The following is a 14494-nucleotide window of genomic DNA, read 5'->3' as shown; positions in this document are numbered from 1 at the left end:
TGCTAGCGTGCCTCTTTAACCCCGCGTTAGCATCCCTAATTGCACGCGCGCCATTTGTCTGATTTAGTGCCTTGTAAAAAATAAAATCACATTTTATTCAACCATATTTCTTTTTTTTATGTGTTTGTTTGGTTCCTGTTTGAAGGTCTCCTTGCTGCATTTCACTTGAGTGTTTTAAGCCTGTTCAGGTTTCAAGACAGGTATCCAATTAGGGACTTTGTCAAGGTTTCAAACAAGAGTTACAGTTGGAAATTAAATTATGAGATGAAATTACAGTTGGGAGCCATGGGTGAGGTTTTGAGCAGGGTTTCAAGCAAAAGTTGGGCTTTCAAATCTGGGTTGAGGTTTAAAAACAGAATTGTGGTTTCTTTTAAATCAGGGTTTGAAGGCAACGTCAGTGTTTCAAACTTGGATTCAGATTTTGAGACAGGGTTAGGGTTGAGAATTAGAAGTCTGTCAGCTGATGGTTTAGGTTTGCTTGAAATTATGGCTTAGAGTCAGTTTGAAACTTTCGAGTTACCGGTTCACATTAGAGCTTTAACAAAAACGCAGGCCTTTAAAAACGGCCATTTTACGGCCGGATTTCAATTTTCTGGTTGGACTCAAATTTGGGTTAAGGTTTTAACAAAGGAATAGGCTTTGTTTGCAATCTGTAAAAGCTGAAGCCATCTGATGATGATTAGAATGACGATGATGAAGATGTCATTGTTGGTGTCGGGGGGGCGGTGATGCTATTAGATGAGATGAGATATGGGAGTTGCCCCTTAATCCGCTGACCCTTAACTAAAGTGATGTTTGAGCTCTTAATCCGCGCTGCGCTCGGTAAGTGAAACCAGAAACCACATTTGATGCATCCGCAGACAATAGGAGAGATCATTTTAATGAGGGGCATAGTGGGTGTGGGTGGGGGGGGGCAGTCAGCGGAGGAGATGTGTGCGTGTGTGTGTGGGGGTAGATTTGAGGGGAATTGGCAAGGACACGTTTGCTAGCCGTAAACTGAGCAGTGATCTTCTTTTATGAGCGTGTTTACACTCACTGGGAATTTGGTTCTCACTCCAGACACAAAGACAGATACAATCTTCGCAAAATGTTTGAGTTTCAAAACTGAATCAGACTCCAGATTACCCTTCAGTGCCCGGGGGCTGGGGTTTAAGGTTTCAAACAAATTCAGGATTGAGATTTGGAGGTTAAAACTTTGGAGTTGTCCCGTGAGGGTTTCGAACGAGGGTTTCAAGCCGTGGTTTGTTTTGAACGAGTGTTACGGTTCCAAAGTCAAGGGTAGGGTGTCAAATAAAGCTTTGGTGTTTTGAAGTTGGCTTTCAAGGCTTGTTGTAGGTTTGAGACCACGAGGGTAAATATGTTGGGATTTAGGGCACTGTTGATATATGGGCGTCTTCTCCATTAAAATGTAATTATGGAGACATATTTCCATTTTGGGATTATTGCTTCTTAAGAATGGCACATGTGTTTGGAGGTCAAATGCAGCAGGTTATCCACAGGGGGGGGTGCTCAAAAAGACACACCCTTTTCATTTCAAGCGGCCATTTTAGGTATTCTTTAACGGTTGGCAGCAAATTTGAACTACGAGACAAAGAAGCAAAGTGCGTAAGAAGACAACGCTCCCTCGTCAAACTGCCACGTTTGTCTTTATCGGGAAGCGGCCAACTTTGACTCCTTTGCGTATCTCCAATGTCATCCGGCCTGCGCGGACGCTTCTCATTGGCCGCCGGCCGCGACATCAACATCAATCTGCCCCAACTGCTGCTTAAATGACTGTGTAACCTTTACGGCACCGTTAAAGAAAGATGTATCATTTCCGCATATAAAAAAAATAGAAAGAAAGGAGGGGGGGGTGTCGTAATAAAGCCGGCAGTCTTTATGGGGAGACGAGTCGCCGGCAGCGGGTGTTTTTAATACCCGGTCAAAGAGCGGCGGCCCCCGGAGTCATTTTGTAAAAAGACTTGCCGATATTTAACGTGCACATTAAGATATTCACTAAATTTGAACAGATTTCAAAATGGCTGGCAACAACAACAGATTGAAGGCCGTAAAGGCAGCGGGATGAAGTCTTGTTCTCACTATTTTTTTTTTTTTTTTTACAACGAGCCGCCGACATTCTGCGCATAATGGAAATATTTAACAATGCCTTCCCCCATTTATGGAGCAGCGGCGGCTGTAAATTCCAGTGCGGAAGACACATCATCACCGTCACGGCCCCCGGCAGGCACAAAGCGCTTTCGATTAAAAAGCTTTCCGGAGGGGAAGGACGGGACTCGCCGCGCGGAGCAAAACTCAATCTGCTGCCACCTTTTTGATGATCTTGCCAGCATATGTCGGAAAGGCTACACAGGAGGACGACGGCTCCCGGCCAGCCCATTGGAGGGACGTTGACTCGGGCTTTGATGACTTGTCTATCGTGACAGGACCCACCAAAAAAAAATCACGACAAGTTAGCCAAGGCACATTTCAGCTCGATTGGCGCAGCGCTTTCAGATATTTTTACTTTAGTGAGAACGGGCGTGGCCATCAAATATCAAATATCTTGGCACCCTTTTGGTCTATATTTTGACCATGAAATAAGGGACAGGCTGAAGACACAAATACAAAAAAAGATGTCAGGTACAAAAAAAAAAATATCCTGCCCTACATTTGCGGTATCTGACAAAAAGTCTGACAAAGAGTTTGCCATTTCTGTCTGAGACAGAACCATTCAAAGAGAATTTGAAAATGAAGCGCAGGGGGCCAGTTGAACTCAACCAAATAAAATTTGGATCACTAATGAACGCAATTCCAGAAAAGACACGAAGTCTGCCATTTTGTGTAAAAGCAACTTTTTCTGGGTCATTTTGTCCATTTCCTGGGGTCCCTTCAAAGAGCGACAACTCCCAGGTGACCTCTGTCAAGGAAGCACAGAAGCTACTCATCAGCGACTTAGCTGGCCAGTGGCACATAAATCTGCTACGCCACCACATGAGATGAGAAATAGTTTAGAAACCTTTGGCCTGCGGTGTTTCTTTGTGGTGCTGAGCTGGGCAACAATGCTTGACGGCTCCACCTTAGCTGAGCATATGCCACATTGTGTTTTAGCGACGGCCCGCTTGTGAGGATGTCACAGGACATGCGTGACCCGTCCCAAAGCGCAAGGTCGGCAGAAACGCACAAACAAGGACTTCATGCAAGTTCGCCTCAACCGCAATATGACCCGCATCCTTTTAGATAGCAAAACTGGGACAAAAAGACTCACAATGACGGAAATCACAAAATCATCATCCGTTCGCTGATGGGAGTGGCATGAGGCAAAATATTGAGCTTGGTACACTTGCCCACTCAAAAAATACAGTAAGTGGCAGCGGACTTGAAGCCGCAGGATTCAAAGCTTGTGCAAAAAGTAACGGCTTACAGTGCAGAAACGACGGTATATACACGAAAGAGAAGAATCCGGCGAAAACTACAAAACCTACACAGCTTTTCATGGCACGCAAAAGCATCCGAAGCGACCTTTGGACTGCGCTTGCCCACCTGCCCCTTTCCATCTTAGCGGAAGGAGAAACCTCAGTCAGCACTTTAAAAGACGTGGCAGGCGGTATGCCGGTGCATCTGCCCGCAGCGGAAATATTGACAGACATATTTCCCACAGCGCTTTGTCACGCCGGGATCATCACACATGATTAGGGCGGCGAGGGCTTGGCGAGATGGGCTGTCGGTGACATCTGTCGCCGAGGTGATACAAGCTGTGACAAGGATGGGCCCAGACATGAAATCTTGAGCAGCTTATGAGCCGCGGCGCGCACTGCCCGAGCGGGTTTGCGCCACGCTCCATCTGCTTCCTTGAGTCGCCGCGCGGCACTCGGGACGCGACTTCACAAAGTGTTGCGCAACACATACAAAAGCATGTAGAGTTGGAAGGAAAGTGAGTTTTTCCAAGAGAGGACCCCCGCAAATTGCCCCAACCTTTCACGGATGGTGTCTTGAGACTTTTTTTTTGCGGTACTACCCTTGATGGACATGCCTATCAAATTTCAGGTTCTTCTGTGAAGCGGCTGGGTTTTCTAAAACTCTCTAGGAGGCACCCACTTGCCCCTCAGCAGCAGGCATAAATTATTGAGTCAAATCTTGATAAGTTGCTAAGCGTTAAATTTTTCCCAAATTCCTCCGATAGACATTCCGAAACTACCTCAAGCCAAAACTTCTCCATATTTTTGTGGGTCTACTAACCATGATAGACCCACAAATTAAATAAAACGTTACCGACTACGGGGGTCGGATGGGTTCACAATTGAACGAGCAGCACCAACAGGACTACCCCGACCCATCCCACCTGTGATACACTCGCGTTGGGCTGAATCTGCAAACGAAAGTCGGCGTAATCCACAGATGTACGTCTGCTACAACAAGCAGCTTGAAAAAATGGATTATTCATCCCGGCGTATGTAATTACAAAGCTCGTCACAATGAGACGCGGATTAAGGAATTCATCACAGGGGCAAGAGATGAAAATCATTCCCTCAATATGGCGATTTTTTTTTTCCCCTCCAGCATAAATCCCTCATTTCATCTCAAAGATTGCAAGCGCGTCCTTAAACATATGGCTTCGATCGCAAGTGACGCCCGGTCGGGTCATTGAGACAAATCAAATAAATCTCAAGTATGACATTGAACTTAATCCATCGCTGCCATACTCCATCCATGTGAAACGGACAAAACTCCCATTTTGGCAATTAAGGCTCAACATCTCTGGGACGAGTCCGCCAAGTGGGTTTCTGCGACTTTTTGGTGGGTCTACAAATGATCGAGAGATCTACCAAATTTTTTCACATTGCTAAGTGAAAGGGAATTTTGAAAAACTTTTGCCGAATAATTTTCAAAGGTCAACTGGAAAGTTCCAAAACCTCCCTAAAATGGGCATAGTGGCTTCTTGAGAGTTTTTTTTGTGGGTCTACGTACGATGGACGCATTTACTTGATTTCATTTTTGCTCAGATAGTCTAACGAGGCCGCATACCGCTACCTCGTGTCGGTGGTTCTTTCGTATTCTAAAGTTTGAACGAAACCAAGACAAACTGGCTTTTCATAGCCTTCAAAGTGGAATCCAGGTGGCTAGTTTACCCTTGGAGCTGCCTGTGGGTGCGCGGCCGGGTTCAGCGGTCCGCTGAAATCGGTTCGCGGGTCCCTCCCTCCGTCTTTGTCACCAAACATGGCGTAGCAAACAATTTATGACTGTTAAGCGTGTCAGCACATATTATGACAAACAACACATGCTCCGTTATGCCAGCTGGTGTAATGATGTGGTAATGCCGGACTCATTAACTCCGGCGCACACTTTACGGCGGCCTTCCTTTTTATTATGGTGGAATTAATTGATTCACACATGCATTAAAGGCAAAATAAGTGGAATGGAAACGCAGGCCTCTAATCTGTCATAAACACTCACGTGGCAGCGGCCCATCATTCATGCAAATGGCCGCTCGTATACTGTATGGCGGCCTACGCCGTAAACAAGCCGTCGCTGCCCAACGTTCGCTCGTTTATCAAAGAAAGAATCGTTTGCCCTGATTGATATCATTTTGTTTTGTTCACCCGCACCGATGAAGTCGCTCATCATTGGCTTGAAGCGAGCTCTGAATAGAAGAGATTGATTTGTGAAGAAATTCCGGATGACCGTCTCGTCTTCGTTTGAAATTTCCGCAATCCGAGGTTGTGCGCGGAATTGTCCGACCCTAAAATAGTTCTTCTCAAATCAAAATGGCCGCCTTCCCGTGCCCTTTTTTTCCCCTGATACTTTATTCCGGGTCATTTCAAGATGAACAGGTCAACGATAGTTCACACAAACGACGAACGAACGTGGTGTGCGCGGGATCGGTTGCGAAGACAACAAGATTGTCACAGCGCATTCAAACAATAGAGCGGACTTTGCGCGAAGCGCTTCCGTGGCTGATTTACAGCCTCGTTAAGGAGATTCCTTGCGGGGCCCTTTGGCAAAAGTCTGGCATCTATTGCTTTTCCTTTTTTTCACACACAGCTTTATAACGGCAAACGCCCGACATACAATGACGAGGCGGGATATTTACGTCATATCCAATTTGCTGTGCGCCATCCAAGCTGTCATGCACGTATTTTATTTCCGTCGTAACGAAGGCCACCTATCGTACTTGCACGTTTTCGAAGCTTTCCATTCACGATATTGGCGTCATGTCTCCAAGGCACCGCGAAAAATATTTGAACGTGTCCCATGTGCGTTATGGTTCATGGTCAATATTTCCATGTTATTTTTCCATTCTTTTGTCTTTACTGGCCTGTGATTTCTCATGTCTGTCCACGGCATTAGTGCGAATTCAGCCCCTTGTTTTTGGTGATGTTTTCTTTCCCTCTTCATCTCCATCGATGGCCGTGCTAACAGCAATGCTAACAGCTGGGACCGCTAAGGGAGCAGGTGACGCTGGCGCACACACAAACAGGCGCTGTTCAAATTGCTCCGTGAGGAGTCTTCATAAATAATCTTGCGGCAATCTGCCTCTCGCCGCACTCTCTTATTATTAATTACTTTTAGGGCCAAAATCAAACATCTGTCATGCTAGAATATACAAATTAATTATGCAGCTTCTCCCTATCAACATCTATATAACCTTGTGGCATGTTCCTCGGCGCCCCGCAGCCGCCTGGCGGGAAGAACGTCGGCTGCGTTCATTCAAAGAATGAAATTAAAAAAGGAAAAAAAAAAAGGAATTACATGTATACTGAGGAAAAACGTTTGTGTGGCCTGCTAACCGAAGCTCTCCTAAGCCTAACTTGAGGGCGAAGACCTCATTTGAAACCCTGAACCTTAATTTGTAAATCCTAAAATCCTAACCCAGCCTTCACACCCTACTTTGACATCTGAGGCCCCTGTTTTAATTTGGGGGGGGGAAACTTCATTATTTTTCTTTAGAATAATACAAAAATGCCTTGAGAATTAAACGGGTCAGGCTAACTATAATTCTCAAAAATATCCACTTTAACAAATAAAATTAGCCTTGTAATTCCTGGGGTGAAAAATGCGACTCATCTTGGAAGATGTCCACTTTGTGACTCAACTTTTGGCACATCCAAGCGAGAAAGTTACGTGCTGACCTTTTTTTTAGCGTGTAACTCAACGCGGCAGCTAAATGATTAAGCGTGTATTTGATCACGTAAATGTGTTCATGTGTTTCTTAGCCCCCCTGATGGTGAGCAGATGGCTCCTTTTACTTTTTTGGGGGAAGGGTGGGGTCTTTTGGCCACCTGCCGCTCTCATTATTGATGCTCACAGGAGGCGACGGCGCGGTGCTGGTGCTGATCGGTACGGGCGGCCGCACGGCAACATATTGACATGTTCAAGGGGAACGTTCATCATCACTTAAGAGGGGGGCTCAGCCGGCTGCGTGCCAACACCTCCAATGCTGCTGACCTTCTTTTGTTTTCCGCATTTAAACTTGCGAGCTCTTTATGAAAGCTCACGATATTTCTTTTTCTGGCCTTAAGTATCGGTAGGCGGTATCGGCAGCCTCCATGAGTATGACACCTTCAAAATAAGGCTGCGATCGGCCCGATAGGATATCTGGTTCACTCGCAGATTCCTAAATAATAATGTGGATGATGAAATATTCATATTCAATATTCATCACTCTGGCCATCGTATAGAATCCTGCCCTGCCGTTTTTCCGACTTGGAAATATGTCAGGGATGACAAGTCGGATGCGTTCTAATGACGACGGCGGCCGTCCCGAGCTGAACAGGCCTATCTTTGTCTCCAGTGGTGTAAGCAAGAGCACGCGCCACTGCCATTAGCTGCGTGGGCCGGGACGATTTCAACGGCTCAGACGAGCTTTATCTGGCTATTTTGGGACGGGGAAAAGCACGCCGTGGCGTTCAGACAATGCACAGGAATAAGGAAGCGCCGTTAGGATTAGAGAAAAGGCCGCAGCACTTTAATTACATATTCGACGCAGACGGAAGGGATATTACCACAAAAGCTTTCATCTCGCACAAAGTATTCAGGCCGTAACGGATCCCGGGCGACCCGCGCTCGCTACCGTCTGGACAGCCCGCCCGCTTTCAAATCGACTCTCGTTCAATCGGGCAGCAAAGAACTTTTTAGTGGAACAGAACTTTTTTTTTTTTCAAATCCATACCACAGCTAAGGGTTACATTTTCAAACAAGAGTTAGGGATTCAAATTTTCAAAGTTTGAAATTACAGCGTAGGCTTCCAAATTAGGGTTCAAAATCTGGATTAGACTTCCGGATTCGGGTTTTAGAATTAGGATTAGCTTTCAAATTGTGGTTTGAAGGAAAGTTTTACATTTGAAGACAGATGAAGAAACCATACCAGACGAATACTGGTGGAATTCTGACTTTTTACAACTCGGGGGTAGACCATCTTTGCGGTCAACCATGCCCATCGAAGGAGGAGTGCAATCGCGCCATCCCGCCAACAATTCATTCAAACAGCCACCTTGTACAAACAGAAATCAACACAACTTGAAATAACCCAGTAAGGGGAAAAAAAAAAAGTAGGCGGGCTAACGTTATTGCTACTAAACCGACCCGTCACACATTTAATAGGCGTCATAATTTATCCCCTACGCCCCCAAAACTCTTCCTTAATTAACTGTGCGCCCTAATGAATTTTTTAATTTGATCCCTGTAAGTACTTTGCCATGCTAATTGCAATAATCCACACATTACTTATCCGTCATTGCCCTTGGCTCTGCGCCGTCAGCGAGAAGGGATCCTCGTTGTCCGACTACCCCCGAACCATCCCTGTGTCTTATCTCCCCAACATGGCCGCCACAGCGCAATAATCCAGCGAGCTATTTAGCGTGATGGATGCTACGTTGTCGTTAGCGGCGCTATCGGTAGCCGGCAGCCTCGTGCAGTGGGCACGATTGATCTCCCCTTGTAGTAATAACTAATAATATGGCTGCCCATTTGATTCATCAAGAGCAATTAGCCTAGCCGCTGCGGCTTGTCCTTTCCATGACTTGCGTCTCGCTAGCTTGCGCGGGTGAGTTAGCGGGGAGAAGCCGTTTGCTTGATTAGGGAGGCAACAACAAACTTGAACCAGTATTCCAGTCACACAAAACGACAACATCTGGATGTTTGTTCGCACATAAAGTAAAGATGTTTGTTGCTTCTTCAGGGTATGCTTTTTCAATTGTAGTTGGTCTAGTATTTGTTACCTTTGTACCAGCACACAAAGTCAATATTCTCTCAATGTAGACATACACGCAAAATATGTACATGTGTCTGGCCATTAATATCCACACACACTCACGCAACTGCAAGTAAGCTTTGGAAACACAAGGAGGCCATTAGCGCAAAGAATTCGTGACATCCCAACGCTTAATGGTGACCGTTTGGGCGGGGTATTCATCACCATATGAGGAAAGGCGGGAAAAAAAATCTGTCGCTGTGATCCCGCTGGCACCGAGAAATAAAAAAATGCATTTTGATATCCTCGGCCGTTTGCTGCGTACGCTAATCCCGGGAAAGATTAAGTCAAATGTAGGCTGCCGCTATTGTTGCCGCTAAATCCGCGGCTTATTGTTACACTTTCCATCTTCACTTAGCCACTAAACTAAGCTAAGCTAGGCTAAATATGCATTAGAGTCCATCTTGTATCGGGGAAAAAGCAGAAGGTGGTGCTTAATGCCGCATTTTGTCGGCAGCGGTGGGGGTGGGTGCTTTACTTCGACAGGTCGCAGTAGAGGAACATCTGCAAATGGTCCATTGTTAGCCACTGACAGATGTTCTCACATTCGCTCTCCACCCACGCGTGCCACGTGGAAAAAAAAAAAGTCACGGCAGGTTGTCCACTCACATAACCCGTTTATTGTTTTGTGTCAGGTTATGCGCAATGGAAACGATTCGAGTGAGTAGCGCGAATCAGCGCAAATCTGTGTGGAGGCGGCTTCCTTGATGTTTTCCTTGGTGGCTTGATTGTTTTGCTAACCAAAGCTTCAAATAGAGTGCAAACTAATCCCCACTTAGTTTGGAGCGAGTGGCGCATCGCTAACGGGGGATTGGTCGGGGGACCCCCTTGGTTTATCCATGTTCACATGCTGAGTGACAACCAATTTAAGCGGCTGAGCCAAGGTTCAGGTTGCAAGGCCTGGGTCAACTTTTCAAGTTTGGGTTTCAAGCCAGGGTCAGTGTTGGAAGTTAGGGTTTCAAATTTGTATCAAGTTGTGATTTTAAATTTGTGTTTGCAATCTGGTCGGCGTTCCAAGCCCTGGTTAGATTTTCAATTTAGGGGTTGAATTTAGTGTTAGGGTTTCAACAATGGCTTTAATTACAGATGATTTAAAACATGTTCAGCGTTAAAAGTAGAGTTTCAAACCAACCCAAGAACGGACCCGGAAAGTTGGGTCATTTTCACCCTAATCCAATTTCTAGCCCAAAAGGTGTGTTTTTAACTGGAGGATTTTAAGCAAGCTAAGGGCTTAAGGTTTTAAGACAATAAATTTAAACGAGAACTTACCTTAAGTTTGGGTTTCCAACAAGTGTGCCGCACCAGCATGTGTAAACTCAATTATTGTTAGCTTGACACTTGATGTCTAACTTCCTGTTAGCTTGTGCAGTGCTGCTAAATGTTTCCTCACATTCTTTATTTGTAGAAGATTGATATATTAATCAAAATGAATGTTTAATACGCATTATTTGTCGAAATTTTAATTCCCTAAATGAGATGGCGCATCTTAAAAGCACTCAGCATTAGGATTAGAGTAGTGAGCGTAGCCTAGTGACAGCATGGTCATTTGTGATATTGTTTGACTGGATGAACGAGGATTTATCAATTTCTCGTCGTTATCATCATCATCATCATACGCGTGGATCAGATTAGACCTGTTCCATCCATTCCAAGGATTAAGATTAAAAATACTTTAACATTCATATTTATTTACATTTCTGTGTGTGACGTATGTCTTGTGAGTACTTCCAGATTTCTAATTTAATTAATCATAGCATAGTACTCAGGGATAGATAGAACACCCTGTTGACTATTGCTGGTATTACTACCGTAAAAGTGCAATTTACTGAGGTTTATAAATACACAATTGGCAAACATCTTAAAATTCCTCCTGTACATCATGTTAAAATGTCTTACTGTACATAAACATGTTTGAAACACATGCGCAATGCACATCATGCCATGTTAAACACGATATCCTATTTTTTGTTCAAGTCCCAGAGATCAAATCGAGACCCTGAACACAACATTTTGATGCGTATTAATATCAATATTAACTCCTGTCCACTGGTTGCGCTCAATTATTCATCAGTGACATGCAGCAAGAACCACCAGGAGGTCTTGGCCCCAGCGGAGGTACGGGCGCTGTCGTGTCGCCGTACTTCCGAGCTGTCACTCGCGCTAACAGCCCACCTTCAATGCTCCCCTGCTAGCACTAGCGCTACTTGCTGCTCATGCTAAAGTGAATTAGCCCCGTCCCTTAGGACTCGTCACCAACCTTTTTTGCGCCACGGACCGGTTACGCGTCAGAAATAATTTCGCGGACCGGCCTTTATATAAATAATACATTTATATAGATAAATAAATTTATAATAAATATATAAATACGATGAAATAAAATGATACCACAGGCATAAAAACAAGTATAAATGACATAAAAATAAAACTCACCATTACGTTGAATTCGTGGGAGCACTGAGCTTGTTTCTCCGAAACGAGCCGGTCCCATCTAGGCTTAATTGGAGACATTGACACCCGAAGTGGTTAAAGTTTGTCTTTTAATGCAGGATGCTTGGTCTCCATATGCCGAAGCAGTTTTGAAGGCTTCATTGCCTCATCAGCTAGCCTGTCGCCACATATTAGGCAGAGTGGGCTTGGCGTGTCAGAGTCACCTGTGGCGATAAATCCATATTTTAATTAGGACTTCAGAAATGTTCTTTTAAATGCAGCTTAAATTTTCTTACAAGTTGTAGCCTCTTCTTCTTCTTCCGTCTCCTCATTGGGCTTTTTTCCAAACATCTGTTTCTTGCTCATATTTGCTTGCTTCGCAGGCTCAACTGAGGTGACATGTCACGTGAACGAGTTGAGCGTCTTGACCTGAACCGACGGATATAATTGGGAGAGAATCGAATTTTTTAAAATATTTTTCAAAATAAATTTTTACTCATTTTTGCTAGCTTTGCGGGCTCAACTGGGGAAACATGTCACGTGACCGGGACGAGTGTCTTGGCCTGAATTAATTGATGGTCAATTTTTTTTTTTTTAAATTTCTGTGCGGCTTGGCGGCCCGGTACCAAGTGACCCACGGACTGGTACCAGTCGATCTGTACAGAATCGGGAAATCCCTGATTTGAATCAAATGTTTCTGATCGCCGAGGTCCACGTTTGCCATTATTTGAAGCAGTTTGTGCACCTGTGTTGATGCACTGCATGGAAGCTACGGAACCAAGATGCCGTCAGAGTTTTCAAAAGCCGAGCAGTGAGAAACAGCAGTGGTATTTTTTTGTGGCCAGAGCAAAGCGTAGCGGTGGGGGGGAGAAAGGGGTGTTAATGGCAGCGGCGGCGGATGGCGGGCAGCTGTTTCCCTCAATGTTTGATGCTCTCAGCTCGGCACAGCTGCTGTGCAAATGAGAGTTCATCTTGCAGGGGGCGCCGTCCAGCCCGGGCGCGGCCCTTGTCGCACGCTCTCAATGTCAACGGCGGCGCCTCACGGCGGGGCGAAGATGAGGGCCGCCGCCATGACGATGAAGTGAGGAAGACGAGGGCGTCTCGACGCATCTTCCTCACGCCGAAAGGAAATGTTCATTTTTCATGGGTTGGCATAAAAAATGGACGCTGTGGTACACGCGTGCGTGCCAAAGCTGCGCAGGCGTTAAACATCAGCACCCATTCCAAACGCTAAATCCAACTGCAAGAGATTTGAGATGGCAGTGGAAACATCGCAAAATATTTTACATGATGTTTCCATTTAATCTACTGAAAATTGAAGTGCAAAACGTGACACTTCATTTATTTATGCATTTTTATATCTTACAAACAAAAAACTTCCAGATTTGATATATTTTGTGTGTGCTTTTTGTTTTTGCTTTTTGTTTTCTAATAATATTGATAGCATAATAACAAACAAGTTGTAACTTCCAAATGTGCCATTTTCATGAAAGTTAGCAACACGAGGTTAGCTTGCACATGAGTGAGCGCTAATCACACAATTAAGTTTACCCATCGACTAAAACTACTTTCTTTCAGCTGACTTTAAGGTTTCTGCCTATCAGCCAACATTTAAGTTATTCCACACTGTTTGTTGATTAATTTTCATTACGTTATTCGTTATACGTTTCATTACGTTAGCAACACAAGGTTAGCTTGGTTAGCTTACATGACCTCACCTGAGTGAGAGAGCTATCACACAATAAAGCTTACCTATCGTCTATAAACGGCTTTTTTTCAGCTGACTTTAAGGTATCTGCATGTCAGCCAACGTTTAAGTTGTTTCACATTATGTTTATCGATTATTTCTCAGGAAAATCAGCAACACGAGGTTAGCTAGCAGGAACTTACCGGAGAGATAGCTATCACAAAATAAAGCTTACCTTTCGACGAAAACGGCTTTCTTCCCGCTAACTTTGAGGCCTCAACATGTCAGCCAACGTTTGAGTTGTTCCACACTGTGTTTGGCAATAAAACCGTGTTGAAATTTCACCCCTGGTACGTCGCCTTCCTCTAAAATGATGCTGCAGCTGTCGTCGCCATTCCAAAGTTTGTCCGACTCGTCGCATCCGCTGAATATTTAAGAGCGAACGTGACGTCATTTGACATCAACTCCAGAGTTGTCGTTTTCATCCAAACTTTTTTTTTTTTTACGCCAGGCATGTTTGGCAAGCATTTTTAAATTTGACTTTAGATATTTTGCACTGTTTAAAAAATTATTAGGCTGCAACCATCAACCGTCACTTTTTCTTCATTGTTGTCACACCACTTGATGATCAGGTACAGTGTCAATCTAATCATCTGCTGACTGCTCATAATTACAGAATGAGATTTGCTGGAGGATTTCACCTATTTTTTTTTTCGATTTTGATGGACAGAAGCTTGTCTCCTAGAGGCGTGCCGGAAAAAAGTATGCGTATTTTTAATGATGTCTTTTAACGGCGACTTGTTTTAGCCCAAAGCGTGTCAGCGCAAACATTTTCGCAACCAAATGATTCGCTTCGAGCTGCTTGAGGTTGTCATTATGAAACAAGTTTATTGTTGACTGCGGGCCATTATTAACATTGAACACTTGAATCATGTCTCTTCATTTGGCAAGTACGAGGCATGACTGCTGATAGATTGAGGGAAGTGGGTTTTTTTTTCTTAATAAATAGCTTTAGAGTAATTACAAAAAATAAAGGAATTATGTCAAAAGTGTTTCACATCTTTGGTCTCATAGGAAGAATATCATTTTACGTATATTAACTGGCTTTAGGTATAAATGACAACTCATGAAAAGATGACACTTGAAATAGTAAG

The 14494-nt window shown here is 44.4% G+C and overlaps 1 long non-coding RNA gene across 2 annotated transcripts in view; it reads right to left on the bottom strand.

The window, feature by feature from the left end:
- The window catches only part of LOC148397491 (uncharacterized), a 28720-nt gene extending 14961 nt beyond the window's left edge, over positions 1-13759 (bottom strand). The window contains exons 1-3 of one of the 2 annotated variants that reach the window (XR_015858722.1): positions 13576-13759; positions 11950-12893; positions 11657-11877 (exon numbers count right to left, since the gene is read on the bottom strand). This is a non-coding gene — a long non-coding RNA (uncharacterized LOC148397491). The remainder of the gene's footprint in view (positions 1-11656; positions 11878-11949; positions 12894-13575) is intronic. The other variant, XR_015858721.1, reaches the window with a different exon arrangement.
- Between the last annotated feature and the right edge of the window lie 735 nt (positions 13760-14494).

This window comes from Syngnathus floridae, chromosome 5 (assembly GCF_059516105.1).
Source record: "Syngnathus floridae isolate MCC-2025c chromosome 5, RoL_Sflo_1.0, whole genome shotgun sequence".
Taxonomy (NCBI): Eukaryota; Metazoa; Chordata; class Actinopteri; order Syngnathiformes; family Syngnathidae; genus Syngnathus; species Syngnathus floridae.
The sequence above is the reverse complement of the archived record's forward strand: the minus strand, read 5'-3'. Positions and strand labels throughout refer to the sequence as shown.